Below are 19,868 nucleotides of genomic sequence, written 5' to 3' on the forward strand. Positions count from 1 at the left end.
GGCGAAGGCGACAGCGACAACCGAACCGACAACGATTTACACAAAGTTGAGCGAAGTGTCGCCTCTGTCGGTGTTGGCTTTCGTGTCGGTCTTCAATAAAAATCAATTTTTCGCAAAAATATAAATCATAATTTAATATTAAATAAAAACCCAAATTAAATCAAACAAAAAACCAATTCAAAATCGTAACAAAAACCAAGTGAAGTGCAAACAAAATTCTCCATCCAGTGCAAAGTGATAGAATATCCATAAAAAGAAGCAAAAATAAAAAAAGAAAAGAGAGAAGTTGAAAAATTCTAATTGCAATACGAACGAGAAACAAAAAGAAAAAAGAAATCAGTACTTTATTTTCATCTTTTTATTTTCTTTTTGCACTACGGGTGGTGCAATACAATAAAACAAAAAAATACAATAATTATAATTTCCAATAGAAAACTACTCCCATTGGAAAATTTAATAAAATATAGGAAAATAAGAAAAGTACATAATTAGCTTGTGGTGTTTCTTTATATTTGTGTTGTTGTTACTTCTTGGGGATTGCAGATTTTCACATCATTAAGGGCTGGGCGCTGCGCTGGGGCCGTCCCGTCACACCAAAGTTGAAATCGAAGTTGGAGTTGAATTTGAAGCCAAAATCGAAATCGAAATTGTAATCGAACTCGAAGCCGAAGAAGACTTTTTCATGAATTTCTCCGGTAGGTACATACACAGAAAATTTTTGTTTCAACTTTCAACAACCAAAAAAAGAAAATTCAAAAACCATAAATACACATGAATTTCATCCCTTAAAAAGTATCATAGTGTGTGTTTGTTGTGTATGTGTGTGTATTGTATTTGTGTGCAGGTGCGCGAGGATAATATTATATTTTATGAGGGTGGAGAAGACAAGAGAGCAGAAGCGCACGGCCCAGCCGGCAGAAGGATGATGGATGAGACATGCGGGCGGCAGGAGGACGAGAAATGAAGGACTTAGTGGTGCTCAGTTTAAGTTTTGTTGTTGTCGTTATTGTTGTTGTTGATTTGGTTTTTGTTGGGGATGTAAATAGGAAAATGTCATGGATACTCGAAGTCGGAAACTCCATTCTATGCTCTCTCTCTTTCCCTACATCTCCATCTTCATTGAGGAATCAGGATGATGGTGGACGGACATTTTTGACGATTCACAGGGCGATCCGGAAATAGCAAGGATATTTTGTTATCAGGAATTAATTCATGTACTTATAGGTTCCTTAAGGATGTACATCTGGTTTTGTACTTATCTTCAAACTTGAATTATTATTAGTTAGTTCCTATGAGAATATATGTACATAATTGGGAAATGATTTGTTTATCGCTGTGGGAAGTGTGTTAAAATTAATACCATTTAAAAGGTTGACTAAAAAAGTAAAACCCTGAGGAAGTTAGAAATTCTTACGAAACGAGTGAAATCAATGTTATTCATTTTAATTAACAACAACAAATACAAAGAAATAGTTAAAAAATACATTAATTGACATACTTACCAAATCTATAATTAGTCAAATACATATAAAATATAATTAAAAGTACTTCACCAAAGTAAGCTTGATAAAAGAGAAATCCAGATGAAAATAGTTGCTATAATAGTTGCATAGATATTTTTTTAACTGTACTACAAAATTGCTAACTAGGTTTGACTAATGTAGTTCTTAACACAACATAAGTATCTATATTATTATGAATTTAAAATGATAAATCATTAGGTGTGACATGCACCGACATCCGGTGAAGTGATTAACCACTTTGATTAGTGATTTTTGATTGAATCAATTGCGTAGGTACAGTCCAAAAGTTTTGAGTTTAGAATTAACGATTCATAAAGTACAACAGACATTTTTCCACTATTTTGATGATGTTGAAGAACAAACTGGTATAACAAACTGGTTTTTAAGCTTTGAAGTTTCATAGTTATTAGGTTCTTAACTACTAGACTGTTTTTTTTTTTTTTATTGATAGGAGTGGAACGTGCAAAACGCTAGCTAAAAATATTGTCCATTTCTAAATACTAAATATCATCCAGTTGTTTTAGTAGAAAATCGATACTGTTTCGGCTGATTTATTGATTTATACAAAATTTATGCAAGCACATAAAAATTGGTATACCAATTGAACAAATTAGAGACAAGTGCAATACAAAAGATCTATATTTTTACCTTAAGAGTTGATGCCATTTTCTTGCACATTAACTCAAAACTTTTTTACCTTTTTTACAGTTACCTCAAACAATTTAAACGTAATACCCGTGCATCTAGGAATGAGCTCAACTTCGGCCGTACTATGAAGTACAGATAAATTTTTTAGCCATACTACGCGAATGTGGAATGCTAGAAATTAAAAATCAATGTACACCGACACCTCCTATCCTTCCCTCTTTTCCTAATGCTCACACTGTGTCTTTGGCATATTAAAGGTATTATTATCGCTATTCTAAATAAAAGCAAATTATAGACGAACTGAAACAAAATGCTTCTTAAAAATTCTTTACTGGATTGGCTTCAACATTTTTGTTTATCTCAACCAACGATAACAAGCTTTTTTTGTGAATTGATTAATAATTTTTTGAAATGAAAAATTAATAAATCTTTATAGGTACACTCATATTTTCTTTTAAAGTTGAGTCCTAAATGTAGATCGGGCGTATGTACTTCGACTTTTATTATAATAGAAATAGTTATTGCTTATAGTCCTTAAACTTTAAAGTTTAAAGAAACATTGTTTGTTATTTTTATATTATTGTAATTATTAGAGTGTTATTTGTTTGAAGATAAGCAAAAAACATAAAGTTGTTTCATTTTTGTCCTGAAACCTACCAAATTAACAGCCAAATAGGTCACTTACTTTGCATGCTAAGTTTAAATAACAAAGAAATAAATTCACAGCGGGATTTTCTGCTGTATTCACAATGGTTTAAAAGTTATTATCCGATATCCATAATATCAAATTATTAAAGAATTGAAAGTTAATATTACTTATGTCCTCAGACCTGTTAAGTCCGTTGAGAACCCCTTAAGGGGCATAGGGCCTTTACTACGCCTACGCGCGTTTCAGCTCCCTCCAACTTTTGCCTACTGACGCTGATTCCGCTCCGATTATCCTGCGCCATGTGCTTCTCGGTCGTCCAGCTCTTCTTCCTGATTCCAGTCGTTACCTTTTCGAAACGTATGTCCAATATAGCCATTTACGCCTTCGTATTACAGAGCCTATAGGTTCTTGGCCTGTCCTTCTATAAAGGACCTCAGCTTTGTTCTTATTTTTTATTTATTCCTCCAAATTTTCGACAACATACCGAACGCCGCTTTTGCTTTGCCGTTGCCGTATTGTTCGGTTCCGCCTTCGATGGAGACGATACTTCCAAGGTATTGAAAGCTCTTTACTTTTTCCACCGGCGGGTTCAGGGGTTGATCATTTTTGTTTTTCCTTAATTAATTTTCAGCCCAACAACTTCTGCTTCTCTCTCCACACTTGTTGTCATTTGATGGAGATCCATGCTCCTATGAGAGAGTAAGCAAACATCGTCCGTGTAATCCAAGTGCAGCAAAAACAATATCGGATACAAAGCCCTGTCTGACTCCCCTACGGATTTAATAATCATTTGACAACCTACCATCGTGCAGAACGTGACACTTGGATCCGTCATATGCTGCTTTAATAATAGCAATTAGTTTTTCTGGGATGCCTCTCCTCCGCAAAGCTAACCAGAAAAACCACCCTGTTAACGCTATCAAAGGCCTTCTCGAAGTCGATGAAGAGCAGGTTTAGTGGTGATCGATATTCAACGCACTCTTAAATAATGATTCGCAGGGCGTTGATGTGATCAATACAGGACGATCGAGCTCGAAATTCTGCTTATTTGGCATTGAGCGTAGCCTCAAGGTGTTCCCTAATGCGTTCCAGTACTATTTTTGCTATTTTTTTGGCAACGGCAAGTAGAACGCAAATTCCTCTCCAGTTTTAGCACTTTGTTACATCTCCTTTTTTTGGGGAGCTTGACGATAATTTCCTTATTCCACTCATCGGGGAAGCTTTCCGTGGCTCTTCGGGAATTCCATCAAGTCCCACCGCTTTGGTGTTCTTAAGTGGGAGGTGCGGTGCGGATTCGAGGATTAATTTGTTCAGGTACTTCAGAAGGCATCGGCAAATCATTAATATGTAAAAGCCATCATTGGCTTCTATCTTATGTTTTTTCCTGAACTTAAAACAAATACTTTATTTTTCGGCGACAAATATTTTCTATACCTATACATTATGTACATTTTATATTAAAATGCTAATAAAAAATGATATCACTTAGATTTAAAGATTTATCTTACACAGAAGTACCCAAGACAGCTCTGAATTGTGAAAATATGTAATTTTTGAGGCGACTGTTCAAATTTCTTTTGTCAGGAAATTTCGTTGTTGATAAATGCACATGAGCTGTCTATGGATTTGTGTTCCATTGTTTATATCTGTTTACATTACTACTCATATAGTTACAATTCTCGTCTACAAAGGCAGAGTAAACAAAAAATTTTACAATGAATTGAACGACCTGTAAATGAAAGCTGGAAGAGGAAACAAATTTTAAAGCTAGCGAGAGAAAACCTATTATTCTTTAGCTTCCAAGGTTCTGTGAATACATTTTTTAAAGGCGATCAAGTTGAGTGAGAAAGTACAGTTATTTCGATGGAATTTCAGTATTCACTGGCTTAGTAATAATCTGAATTCTGAAAGTAAAGTTTCTTTAAATTGTTTGAGAAAACTGGGAAGACTCACATTTTGTTTGATTAAGTTTAAAAGCATTGGGCGTGACAAAGAAAAAATCCCATGACATAGAATTGAGGTAGGTAGTTCCAAAACTTGTTAAACTTCGTCAAACACTCATTTCATCAAAAAGTTGACCTGTAAAGACATTTTTGAAAAGTCTGTTATGACAGCAACTTAACTCAATAGTCGACTATAATCGAATAACTCTTTGTAGATTTGTATAAACTATTTTGGAAGTATGTACACACTTCACTCGGTCTATTTTTACTATGGGAGCTTGTACAGCGCCAGCGGGTCAATTTCTGTCATACGAATTTTTAAAGAGGATAAATCCGGCATTCCCAGCTTTTAATAAGTTTCCTAATTTAAATATTATTACATGTAGGTAGATGATAGTTGATTTTTCTAAGATAACAATTTTAATGAAAGTGATTTTTGAAACAGGCTGTCAAGAAACTCGCCGGAAACAAAAAATGTTATCCATCTGTTACTGCGTTTACATTTGGAACAGAAAGTAACATGAAAAAGTAATATTTACAACATAAAACTATTATAGTCAATGAAAACCACTGATCACAAATTTTTTAGAATAACACTTAAACACGATGTTTTAATTTATTTAATAAATTAAAAAAATATTTAAAATTTTAATTCAAAACTATCAGATTCGCAAATTCTTGACTGTTGTACGTATTATTGTGTACTCAATTTATAATGACGAAAAAGTTATTCACGTCAATGTCAGTCAATTAACGAAAAGCATTGGTGCACCCTTTTATCCACAGATTGTTACGACGAACATTCTCTTCTATTGTGCGCAGGATTTTCCTTTTTTTGTTTTTCAAATTCTACTTCTTTTGTAAGTATGGAAAAGTTTTCGAATCTTCATATTGAATTTTGGGAAAAACGACAGAAAGAGAAAGACATACTTAACACACAATCATCAAAGAATATTCTCTATGATAATATGTATAGGGGATGAAGTGTTAAGAAGGGCGGTGGGGTGGTGTGGTTTGATGTGGTGTGGTGCAAAACGCCATAGAGAGGAAGAGGGTGGATTTTTGTGTGTGCACAGGACTATGGCAACATAGACAGAACAGGCTACACCAGGAGCCAAGAAAGAGTGTTTTTTTTTTTTTCTTTTTAAATTGTGCTCGTGTTCTCGTTTGCTCGTTTTGCTCTCTCCTCATATATTCCAAACGAAAACGAAGTGAGTCAACTCCTTTTTTATTGAAAAAGTTTCCATCTCTATCTGTCTTTCATACACATTGCATTCCGGCCACCACCCCTATTTTTGCAGCAGCAAAAGCATCACTACAGCAGCAGCAAAATTAAAAGTACCACCAGCATTATTCTTTAGCTTAGCTCTTATATTATAGAACTTCTGCCACTTTTGCTGCATGCAAGTTAATTATTTAAAAACAAAAAAAGGATACACCACTAACATAAAGCTCCTCTTCTCAGTGGAATAGCTATTAAAATCAGGAAAGAAAACCATAACAGCTTGCTTCTTGACCAAAAAAGGATTTATCGATAGTGAAACGTGATACATAGTATAAGAAGAAGCCAGCAAGCAGCAGGCAGTTGAATTACCTACGTGATAATAAACGAAATGTCTCCCGATTCCGGCATTCTCAAAATTTAAGTGATTACTTTTTTGCATATTCGTATACGGCGAACAAAATTTTTAACAGAAATAAAAGAAATAATTCCACAATCGAGTCGGGGAACAAAAACGGGAATTGTATATAAAAAAACAAGAGAGAACTCCAGAATAAAATCGAATTTCAATTCTTCTTTTTTCGTTCGTATTATGTTGTTTTTTTATTTTTGGTATTTCCACGAACGTGCACGGAGTGAGAAGTGAATTTCTGGTGTGTAGATAGAATTTTTATTTCTACCTTCCTTCTGCCCAATTGGAATCGGAATCTGTGTGCTTGTGCTGTACTGCTGTCGTATAATATACCATATACAACGACCGGAACCACCTTTTAAAAATTTAACGGTAAAAAGTTGTTAACATAAATGTGATAAATGTGTTTTTTGATTTTAATTTATCTCAATTTTTCTTTTTAGTTTTATTTTGATGATTTTATTTTGTAAAACAAATGCCTCGGATTCTATAGAAGTCTCTTAAACTATCTCCAAACTGTTGTACCATCATCCATCGTTACTCTGTCCATCAACATCACGGGGGGAAATCCTTCCTGTTCGGTTCGGCGCTGCTCTCCACTACTCTCCTCTCTGTTCTCAAATTAAGTTCAATGACCATTTTGATTTTATTGAACCGACCGACGAACTGAACAATGTGAATTCGTTAAGGTGGATACGGATACGGATATATCATGTGTGTGAATCTGGGTGTTTTTTCCTCCCGTCTATATGTAAAACTATAATGTACCTACTTACGATAACTCCTTCATTCCAACGTCATCGTTTTTCTTATGTTTTTTTTTTTTGGTTTTATAAACGTCACAATAAATAAAGTGGGAAGCCTTCCCGGCCGCCTTTTCCTAGTCCTAAGTCATTGTTCGTCATCGTCATCTGATATGCATTTCTTCCTCATCGAGTTAACAATCTAATCAAAGTTCTAATTTTTGCACAAAAGATTGTCTTGTGTGTTTGTGTGGTGTAAGTGTGAGTTTTTGTGATTGTGTGAGAGAGCAAGAGGGATTTATGAAATTCCAGAGTAAACGAGAGAGAGAGATAGAGAGAGCAGTGTTATCTTTGAACTACAAGCATAAAACACTATATAGAGTATCATCATCACAAGAGTTCACCACCCAACCACCATCTATTACCCACCACCCACAAGTTCCAACTTCCACCATCAACCCACTGCCCCCCATTTATCGTCGTAGTCGTCGTCATGAGATAAAAACTTCTGATTGATTAACCTAGTTGCTATTATTTCGATTGGAAAGGGCTGCTGGTGTTCCTTCAATCTGTTTGTTTGTCTGTTTGTTTGTGCGAATTCATTATAGACGCCATCATAGCTCTGCGCTGTGCTCAAAGTTGCTACCGCAGTTCCCAATTGGTATTTCATGCCGGCCGGATGGGACGATGATGGTGATGGCGATGGCGATAGTGTGGTTTCATTATCCTTTGGGAAATAGTTTGTATACCTTCAAGCTGAGAGATGATTTAAAAAAAAAATACAATAACAATACAACAAGAGGCAATTTATTGTTAATGTTTTATTAAACAAAACAAAAAATAAAAAAACACATCTACATTATGTACATTCTAATGAACACACGTTCATACTTCAATGAAAAGCCATTCAACCGCGTTGTTGGATGAAGTTTGAATTGATGATAGTTGACCTAGGGTGAGGTTAGTGTACGTTGCGTACCATATGGATAGGAAAAAAAGACAAGAACATCTTCAACTGTCATAAATTGTCCAACTTAGACACTTAAAAGAGTCGAAGACAGAAGCAGAAGAAGAAAAAGAAGTAAAAATAAAAGTCAATTATGATAATAAAGTTGTTGAATGGTTGTTTTTTTCCTCCTTTTGAAGACTATTATACGGCACGACACTATAGAAGACGAAGATCAAAAGGGCTTGAGTAGAAATGATATTGTTGATATGGATATATTTTATAATAATAATAACAGCTGTTTAGCTTTTCATATTCTTTCTGTTTTTTTTTTTACGACAAAGGTTTCAAAGTTTTGTAGTGGTTTTTAATAATTATATTGTGTCCTCAGTTAAGTTAGTTGTTGACTCATTTTTGTATCGCTTGTTGTTGCTATCAACTTTATGACACCGACATTTTTTAGCTTGGGTTTTACTGCAGCAATTTGTTCTTATATTTTGTATGACCGTGCATAAGTTTGACTTTGTGAAACTTTATAAGTGTTTATCTTAACTTAGATGAGGGTGTTAATAATTCTTTTGGTTAAGACACTGACTTCTTTTTTCGAAAGTTGTAATGAGTTTCTTCATTGGTTGTCGCTTTGCCTCAGGTTGCACTTGGAAATGTTAACTAGCTTTTAAAAACTTTGAGCTCTTGGTGGGTTATATTTCAACGTTAAGTCCTTTAGTGCTATTGCTTATAACATACAAACAGCTTTAAAAAGATAGGGGCGTGGTTGCTTTGTCCTAATTAAAAATACTCTTTCGACAGGTGTAAAATCTTTATATGCTGGTTTGAACAGTTCTCCTGGCAAAAGAAGAACATTTCTTGGGTGCAGATTCAATATAAACAATCCATTCAAGTGTATGTAATAGATTTGTCTAAAAAGTCAATTGCAATTTTTAGAAGTTTTTCAAAGACTCTCAAAGAAGAGAATTTAAGATGTTGTGGTTTTGAATCGGCTACGGGTTGGTCAAGTTAGGATTGTAATCCCTTGAAATTGGTTTTAATTCTATTCACATGTAAAAAATATATATAAAAAGGACGTTATGTACTATTTTTCATGCCCAATCTGTCGAAGAACAGTTTTAAATTTTTAAAATCGTGTGAATTAGGATACGAATACTCAAACAAATTCCCGATCCAAAATTTTATGAAAATAAATGTTCGGATTTGGTTTACGGTGCAAAATCTCAAATCTGTTTTTCTCATGGAATTTGCCACCAACAACTTTATTATCAAGTTCATTTCGACGGTTGTATCTAATTGTTCTTAGTGTTTGGTAGTGTGTGGGCAGAATAAATGAGCTTGACTCGACTTCATTGGTTATCGGGTCATATAAGAGTTCAGGGCAATGAAGAAATAAGACTACTGAGCCAAAATAAAAACAACGAGACCCTTAATGGGACCAGAGCTCTTTTGAGGAACTAAAGTACTTCTTTGTTACTACAACAATAAAGAGTGATTTTCCTGGTGAGATTATGTATAGGAATAATCTAAGGCAAAGTTGATCTCTTTAGCTCGCTGTGTACATCAATATCTCAATTATTTATTTGTTCTATTATTCATCAAGTATATGTCAGCTTACAGAGCATTATTGTGAATCAATTTAACGACTATTTTCAATGGTCAATATTGAATGCCTAGTCTCTGATGGTCAATTGATTAATTATTGTTTTGAATTCTCAAAAGAATATTCATATCAATGTCCTTCCCTTCAGTTGAAATAAATCTTAACAAGATAAGATTTTTGCTTTTATAATCAATAGATGAATTTCAAAGTGAGTCATTGCATAGTACTTTTATGACGAAATTTATTTAGTCTTAAATTCACATTAATACTGTGAAAAATGAGACAGGATTCTTTTATTTATGGTCTAGTGAAAATACTGTTCATTGCTTTCGGTTTCATGAATCAATATTTAATTTTTCAATTTTATTAGTTTTGGTAAGATAAGGTTAATTTGATTGGTGTCTTTTAAGAATTACCTCAAAAAGGCATTATAAGGCTCTCACGAGCTGTTATTATTTTAAGAAATGTGATCTTTATAATATCAAAATTTTACTCTTGTAGCTAAAATGTGAGTTTTAAAAAATGTTCACTTTTGAGATTTGAACTATGTTTGCTTTTATTTAAGACAAATCTCATTACTTACAAATTTCTTACCTTTCTCTTCTTGACAAAAGATTTGACAGGTTTAGAGGACATAAGTTTTCTGGTATAATATTACCGGTGTTTTATTGGAAAATCTATCAATAGTATAGTAGGATTTTACACGAATAACAAAAACAATATCCGCAGTATGAATACTACCGATAAAAGTCTCGAATGGATCTTATGAGATTTCGATCTTAAATATTGGTACGATGGATATTCCATTTGTGACTGTGTTCGTTGATTAGTTTAGCATTTGGAATCATGTGTTTTTCATTGGAGAAACAAATCAATCTGTTACTGTTGATATTATAGTTTTTTTTGAATGAAAATGGACTTACTAGGCTTATTTTGCAAGAAAAAACAATAGAAAAGCTAATTAAGTTTTTCTATGTTTCCACCAAAGGTTTATTTCAGTTGAGATTAAATAAATCTTTTTAGTGTGTCCACAGCACAAGAAGATTTAAAAATGATTAAGTTTGACAGCACTTTCTAAAATGCAAATGGTGTTTCGTTGTTTCTTATGAAGTGCAAGTAATATAGTTTGATTCGTGTTAAAGAATGAAGTACTGAATAGTTCAGAACCATATAAAAATATGCTGCCTAGTTGTCTATGAACAAACCACCTTCTTAAAGTTTTTATTTTATGTCAATTGTGTAGTTAAAACTTTAAAATGGCGATGGGTTTTCTTGGGAATTTTCTACTATACTATTTATAGAATGCCAAGAACAAGCGTATTAATGAGCTGTCATAAAAAATGCTTCCAATTAAGGCAACTTTTTTAATTTTGTATAGAAAGTCAGTCAAGGCAAATATATACCTTACTATCAAGTCAAGTATCCTTGTGCCAAAATATCATGTCATGTTTTTTATATTCAACTGAAAGCTAAACTTAATTTTTCAAATATGTTTTTATTATTTTACATAATGAACTAAATGTTTATTGTCAAAATAAGAGAAGATTAGTACAATTTCATTACCAATATGCAACTCAACATGGATTTATCGGTTGTGAGTTGTTCTTTTTGTTGATTTTGAAGGCAAGGAATAGTTTAGTAGAATTCCAAGTTTAAAACTAAAAGAACTAAATAGTTGCCTTGGTCTAAATAATGAAGTTCCCTTGTTTTTGTCGAACGTGGCTATATTGATTTAGGACAATGTATTGAAAGTTAAAAAATGTGAGGAGATCAATAACGAATTTTGGAATTCATACAATTTGCCATCATTTGTATTTGACTTTTAAGAATAATATTGATTGATTAAAGAGTTCGTCATATATTACCAATGGATTTGAATTCACAGCGAAAATTTAGCTGAAAAATCTAAAAATATCAACACCAATATTAATATATCGTTGTAATTTGTCACCCAGATTTATATCACAGGGATAGGTTTGTACACTTCCTTTTTTTCAATAAATTAAAAATTCCTGCTACCGATATTTATTTCAGCTTTCTTTTCTACCAGTATAACAAATATAGAACAAAATCAGTTTTAGGTCATAAATCATTCTTGTAAATATACATAAATAGCTCTAGAGTAAAAAAATGATTCTTCCATTGAAAAATGATCTCCTCCTCCTCTGAGCGACTATTAAGTTAAAGCTCTCAACTCATCAATTTATTATTTTTATTTTTTGTTGTGTTAAATTTAAAACACTACAACGAAATTTTAAAAAAATGTGGGTTGTTTGGTATTTATATTTGAATTAAAATTGATTGGTTCGCTGACATAATTATTAAATGAATGATTTCAATTTATTGAAGATAAATAATATCGTATCCAATGGATGTGAATACGAATTTACGATCTTATGCATTCAGACAAAAATTCAAGTATTTTTTATACTTTTTTTTTAATGTTGACGCAGTACAATAAACAAAATAAAAGGGGAAACTCTCCACTCTTGAGTTACTCAACTTAATCATTTAATTTTTATTGGATTTTGTAAGAAGCAATCAGTTGGAAATATAGATTCATTTTGAATGAAATACACATTTTATTAATTAAAATTCTTCATAATGAAGGATATCTGATGAGAGTATCACGAGAGAACGTTCTACAGAAAGGATAAGGAGGAATATGGCCAAAAAGCTTTGATGCAATAGTTGGTATTGTATTTCTTAATTAAATAATTATAAATAAATGTTTTCTGGGATTTTATTTTGTTTGAATTTGAGGAATTTTTTAAAAATCCATTCGATATTTTAATTTAAGTTCTTTTTTGAAGTTTCAAGAATTTTTACACAGGGTTTTCGAAGGGGATATTTTATTCGTATAGATCTTATTTTTCATGTGGCTTCAGGAAAAATATTTAAAAGTCGGTAGACTTCGGTGTTTAATTGTTGGGGCAATAATAAGACCAGCGATGATTTGTGCCCTTGCTTGTGTGGTGTGTACGTAGCGCCATCTTGTTGATAGTAAACGTACGTTATCCACTATGTTAGCCTTTAATTCTGGGCATACACAATCATTAATCATTGCACCAGCCTTATTTTCGAATAAGCAAGGTCCAATCATACCGACATAGTGACATGTTGAGGATGGAGGAGCTTTTCATCAATCACTTATTCTGCTTATTAAAGTAGCTTTCGCGATGATGGTGATTTTAAAAATTGATAGAAATCGTAATCATTTACATACATTTTAAGGACCCAATCAGTAAATATACTCGCTGCTGGTGATCGACCGGTTTGAATTATTTTGTTAACTGAACTTAAAGCTTTTAATTTTTAGGTAGAATACAGTTCCATGTCGTTTTTGAAATTCTTAATTCCAAATATCAACGAAGAATCAATAAACCTGGGATTTTGTCAACACTAAAGGCTTAAGCACCAATATTCTGAATTGTTCTTGAAAAATAATTTCTCTTAAGAGTTCAAGTTTTTCATCAGTTTTACATTTGTCTGACGAGAAGGCGCTTTAAGACGAACCAAAAGTGCTTTAGTCTTACGAACTATCCATTGTTAAAACATTTATTTTGCCATTTTCAATGAAAGCGTAGTTCTTACTTTTCAAATGTCAAAAGTGACAACTGCTATTCAAAATAAAGCCACTATTTGGAAAATCTAGTAAAGAGTCACAATGGCTGCGTTTAGTCTCAAAAAGATGGTGTATGCGGATACCTTTTTGTTTGTGTTTTACATGTAAAATAACAGCTGAGATGTCAAAAAGGAATCCGAAAGTATCCAAGAATTTCTGAGGTATGTAGGTATCTGACAGAACAGCTGATTCAGGTTAAATTTCAAGAAACTTGAAAATTGATTTCAGCCTTTTGTATTTGTTGGTAAACAAAAAGATACAAACTATTAGTTCAAGTTGTATTAGTTGTATTTGAGGATGTTCTGTACATAATAGACGATGAAGAAGCTATTTGCCTCCGAATTTTAGAAGGTAATTATGATCTATTTTTTTAAACTTAAAAATAGACTTATTTTGTTCTCGTTTCGTAGATGACCAATTTGCTTGGTATTGATAATGGGATTTTACTTGAGAAATATTGTTGTAATGTTGAACAGTTGGCCATTTAATTTATGTACTCTCCGAGGATTGAACATACCACTTGGAGAATTTTGCTGAATGCAAAATGAGCAGAACCTGTCTCCACCTGATAAGAAACTTTCTTGCTTACTCAAGATCCAAACAAAAAACAACAGTTTTTTCTCCAAGTTAAAAGTTATTTTATTTTGCTGCACTTTGTGCAAAAGATCCTAATAATTTGAAATCGTAAATAAGCAATTCATTATCGATATCAAGACTAGCTATTCTAGTTCATGGTGCCCCTGGAATGGTTTGGTTGGATAACCAAAGGGATATATCATGCAACAAAAGTTCTTGCGTTGGTCCCGCCATTAAGCTGAAACTTTATCTACTGTGAACAAACCATCTCAAAATCTTACGGCAAAGCAACTTCTGCTCATTCGAAAATGAGATCGAAATTCTTCATAATAGTGCTTGTTTCTGTTAGGATAGTTTTCTCTTAAACGTAAATCGTTTAAAACCGGAGATTTAGCAAGTAAAATATTTGTCGTATAGAATTCTAACTGAGCTAAGAGAAAATTTAACATAAATTACAGATTAAGGTCATCTGTTATATTTTTAAATTGCTACGCACCTATCTATTCATCATCATCCGACGAATCAGTTGAATAATCCATTAAATGTTTTAATTTACAACAATTTTGACTTCAAAGCTTAAATGTTTCTCTGCTTTTTGTGAACAGCTGAAAGTTGTTTTTATGTTTTGACAGCTATCTCAATACAGCTATCCAACAAGGTGTATAAAAATTCCATCTATCCAAGATTCCCTATCCAACACGAGATTAAACGTATCCTGATTTTAGATATTTTTGAAAATTGCAAGTTCTGTTTAGATTTGATAGCTTTTCATTTGACTGGTGCAATGCTAAACCTTAATAAAGTTTAACCATTTCTATTGTTGGTTAAAAGAGAAGAATTTCAAGTTATAATTGACTTAGTTATTGTAATGCATCATGTCATATCACATAACCTCCCTGTTTCTTTGTAAAAAAAACTACTGATGGTTTTCTTTTCTTTAAACGGCCTTGACCAGAGTATACCTACTTTCTTATTATAACTTTTTTGCATATATATATAAGTTGGCACGAGAAAAAATTATTATTATTATTATTACGTATAGTGGAACTGCACTACACAGTACACATACATATTATATTTGTGCCATAATAGAATAATGCTGCCGCCTATTTTGTTAACGCTGGAACTGCTGTTGCTGCTGCTGAATGTGTTATGGGAGCTTTGAAGTGCTTCACAGTTCGCACTGTTGCAGCAACAAAAGTGCACTTTCAATGAGTTTTATTTTTGTTTTTGTTCTTTTTATGTCTTTTTGTTGGTGTTGTTGTTGTCTTAATGTTGCCCAACATGGTATATGGTATTGCATTAAAAGGAAAACCATGATTTAAGTGGGCGTGTTCGAGGTAAACAATTGACGGTAATTTACCATGCAGCAAACTCAGTTCAATTTAGTACAGTTCAGTTCAGAAGTTTACTTCTGTTTGACCGATAATCGCACGTATTTTGTTTAATGTAGTCTATAGAGTCTAAAGTGTAGGCAGAATTGATTTAGACACCATATAATTTTCTGGTTAGCTTTTCCGCATTTTGATAAAATGTGATAAGGATTTTAAGGTGGCTTGAGGCTTTTTAGAAATAAATTAATTACATGATTCGATTGCATAAGAAAATAATTCAAGTTTTCATTTGGAAAACAGAAAACAAAAACAGTAGTCAGCATGTTTTTAAGCACACACTGAATCAACAAAAACAAACAACAGAGATGAATTGCGTTGAAAATTTGTTTAAACGTTGTTCGTCATCATGTTTATCCATCAGCTAGCAATTTCCAAAAAAAAAATATACAAACAAAGAGTTCGACCTTAACCTCTTCAAAATCCAAAGCGTTGCGTTTGTTGTTGGGATTGCTAAAATTGTTTTGCTTTTTTTTTGTCATTTAGTTTTTGAAGGCCGGGCTTTATATGGTTTTGGATTATGGTATGGCAGCAGTGGTCGTCGTCAGAGCACTAACGTGTGCCTATATTCCAAAATGAGTCACACAACTCTGATAGTAAAATAGAGTTCACATGACCTATGTACAGTCTATGGGTATATAAGTTCCACATGACCACGACTTCTGGGCTTGTCACAACTTACTCTGGACTCTTATGTGGACCACCGAGAAAAATATTTGTATATATGACTAGTGAAATTAAAACTGAAATGTGAGGGATAATCTGCAGGGGATTGTTCATGTTCTCTTATATGTATGTTATAAATAAATTATAAATCTTATTTAGGCTCAGTGTCACGAAAATAAAAACATCAACACAAACTGAAAGATTTAATTAAATTCGATTGCTTCTCTATCTTTCCATCATCGCCGACGTCGTAGGCAAAAGCATTTTGCGTGTCATACCCATGATGATGAAGAAAGAATAAGTAAACGAATAAGAATAAAGTAGGTTAAGTATAGAAGCAAGCAAGTATAGCTAAGTATCAGTACAAAAATAAAGTTTTAGATTTTATTAAGAGGAAATGCGTCTGCTTATGGTTTTTGATTGAATCAAATTATATTATCACTTTGATTATTAGCATTGCATAAAAGAATTGATCAAATAGAGGAATAATGTAAATAAGAAGAGATGAAAGATAGTGATTTATATTAATGAACTAATCATTAAACTTCTTTTTTGTGTGGTTGAGTAGGTCAAAGTGAATAATGAAAAAGACGATATTGTTAAAAACCTCAATATGCTATTTATTTAAATCCTGAAAAAAGAACAAAACTTCAGAAGCTGTTCAATAAGTAAAAACAAAACAGATACTGGGTATATGCTTCGCCCGCCGGAAATATGATCAATATTTCTCTGTAATTGTGATTGGAGACTAAAGTTTAAAAAAATTCACTCGTGCCAAAACGATTAGTTTCTGATGCATTTGGGAACGCACTTCCAATGCAGAATGTCTGCAGTGAACAAAATGGTCTGACTTAATCCGATTTGTATGTAAACAGAGTAAATAAACGTCAGAGAAAAATGGCTGTCAAAAAAAATTGTTTGAACTTAATTTTTGATTTGCTTACCGAAAAAAAAGTAAATTATAATTGGCACAAATATCTCCCAAAGAAAAAATTAAAAGAAAATTATAACGAAACAATTTTTAAGCTTAAAAAATTGTCAGTGCCGATTCGTCTTTTTTGTTGTTAAAAATGATTTTATTAATTCCCTCTTTCTGCAGCCAAACAAATTCAGCTGCTCAATCTGCCCGACGCTGACGACAGTCTGACGTATATGAACGGTAAGTACTGCAGTTCGACTAGGTTAGTTCGATCGAAAATCTGACTTTATGAATGCAGATAACGCAGTTCTTAGTAAGGCTGAAGTTTATGAATACATCCCTTGTTTTAATTAACAATCTAATTCCGTTAATATGGATTTTGTTTTGTATTAAAAAAAAATCAGTTTAACTTCAAACTCATTTATGTTTTAAATAAGAGTTACAAGACAAATGTGTATGCTTCAAAATCTTGTGTAATTTAAGCTTGAAACTATTATTTTGTAGATGATCATTTGTATTTTGGTTTCGAAAGTAAAACTAAATTAAACACACAGAGCGAAACATTTCTTATGAAAATCAAACTTTATTTTAAGGAATGGACTTTTTGCCATTAAGTGTGAAAAAAACAAAATCATTCAGAATCACCGCCTGGGGAAGATCAATTGAGGTAATTTTGAACTACTTTTTCGCATTTCTGGCAATATCTTTGCGATAACTGTAGTTACATTAGTTTTGAGTCTAGAGTTCGAGAATTAATTACGTAAACACGATTTTTACGTAGCTTTACGGAAACAATATAACTGTGTTAAATGTGTGAAAACTGTCAAAAACAGTTGAGCGCGAACAATTTATTCGTTAGAGTGGGAACCCGAATAGAGTTTGACAGTTCGTAGCAACCACACTGCAATTAGTTACTGCCAAATTGTTTTTACAAAATGTTCTTATTTTAGAGAAGAAAATGCAAATTATATTATCCTAACATAAATGTGAATTGGTTTCTAATAATTTATATGTGTTTTTGTTTGAAGTTGACTTTTTGAAATGTGTAAAATCACGTTTGTTCGTCCATTAGTTGTTCGCTCTCATGTGCAAGGCCCTTAAGCCATTACATTTGATGACAGAATAATGAATAATGGATAGTCAGTTTCAGACGACTTATTTTGGCATTTAAAAAGTAATGGGATTCAGGCAACAGGAAGAGACATCAAAACCAAATTGATCCGAAAAAACTGCTTTAAAAATAATTTCACTTATTTGTGGGGTTATTTTTATTTGTTAAGAAAATTAAAAAGAATATACATATTTATGACTTGTTATTAAAGACAAAAAACAAAATTAAATCAGGTGAAGGCATAAACTCCCATTAAACCCTTTAAACTTTTGTTTCTATTTTAATTTCCATATTTGTATAATTTTTCTTTAGTTTGTTATAACTTCAAAACAACGCTCTAGAATTATCACTTAACTTGACAGTAAAACGATTTTTGCTAACATGACAAGGAGGTTAAAGAATTGAAGGAACGCTGAGGTTTCAATGTTGTTTCCATGCCCATATTAAAGCTTCCTAAAATCATGTCGTTTTATTGTCAATCTAATAAAATAACGACAACCGTTTATGTAGCAGTGATTATAGCGTAACCGAAAAAAAGTTTCAAAGGGAAAACAAAATAGTTAAAACACATAGGTTTAAGCTAAATACGTGAAGCAGGTATTTCAACATGCTAATTTTGTAAAAACCGTTAACACCTAACATTTCCATATTTTTATAGATAATCTTCCATACCCAAAAACAACAACACCCCTAATGTTTCCGTTGTGTGTGCGTTTTGTTGTGTTGTTCGTTAAGCTTTAATTATATTCACCATTTCATGTCTCGGGAAATGAGACTAAAGAGTATAAAAATAAAAACGTGATCCAACTTTGTCTCCCCCATTTAATCTCGTTACATTTAACCGAATTACCCAGTTTAATTACGCGGTTAAGTAAAAATACATTTTTATTCATTGTCATAAAAAAGAAACTAAAGCATACCTACCTTTATATCGCTATGAACATATTTCAGGTTCCAGAACAAAAAAAAAACGAAGAAATATTTATCTATTTCATCCGTGACATCTACAAATCTATATTATATTATAACTATCTATAGCTTAAGAGGTACCTTTCAAGTTTATTAACCATTTTACTATAAAGGAAGGACCCGCAACAACAGAAATTTTCATTACTAAAAAAATATTTGAAATGTTTATTCTGCACGTCGCGTCGTCGGTTGGAAAGTAGAAGCTTATGTTTTGTTCCGTCATAAAACTTGAATAGGTACAAGAACAACAACAAAAAAGGGGGAGACTGTTTTTTTTTCTGTTGTCGAGAGAGGGGATGAGATGTTAAATTTTCCTTCATTCCTCAATCCCAGACAACGCCCGATGGCTGAGAAAGCCACGACCGACAACAACGAGCGATGGCGCGTGGTGGCGACGCGACGGACGTATGGAAAACGTACTTCCTTATACGCTTACTGCTTGTATATACAATATTGTTTATTTTTACTAATAGTCGCGGTCTAAACTTTTTCCTCGTCCAAATAAACTGCGAGAAAAGAAAGAAAAATAAAAAACCCTCAACAACCACCGCCATCACTCTGAAAACCCCCTCAGTTTGAAGTACCCAATTTGCATATTATGTAGTCCATAACAAAAGAAGACTCACAGTCACCATCCAACATCATCGTCATCGTCAAGTTACTGTTGGTAGTGCTGCTGCTGCTTCTGATGCCTGCCTGCCGGCTACATTCGATGAGTGGTGGTAAATATAAGAAGTCTCGTGACTCAATGGAATTCTTTTGAATTGAAATGCGATGATTGTTGTTTAGGTTTTAGCCAAAAAGAAGGAAACAGTGCTGCCTCTTTATCAATTTTTAAGAATTCTTATACTGACTTCAAGAAAGTAGTGTAGTGTTTGAAGTACTTGTTACTTGTCCAGAGAGACGAAAAAGA

At 32.8% G+C, this 19,868-nt stretch overlaps 1 protein-coding gene across 2 annotated transcripts in view; it reads left to right on the forward strand.

Annotated features, from left to right (window-relative positions):
• The window catches only part of LOC129949320 (cytoplasmic protein NCK1), a 52,899-nt gene continuing 33,031 nt past the window's right edge, over positions 1 to 19,868 (forward strand). The window contains exon 1 of one of the 2 annotated variants that reach the window (XM_056060708.1): positions 1 to 695. The gene's annotated coding sequence lies outside the window, so the exon portion shown is untranslated. Of the gene's footprint in view, positions 696 to 6,131; positions 6,770 to 19,868 lie in introns of those variants that run through there. The other variant, XM_056060709.1, reaches the window with a different exon arrangement.

This window comes from Eupeodes corollae, chromosome 3 (genome assembly GCF_945859685.1).
Source record: "Eupeodes corollae chromosome 3, idEupCoro1.1, whole genome shotgun sequence".
Classification (NCBI taxonomy): Eukaryota; Metazoa; Arthropoda; class Insecta; order Diptera; family Syrphidae; genus Eupeodes; species Eupeodes corollae.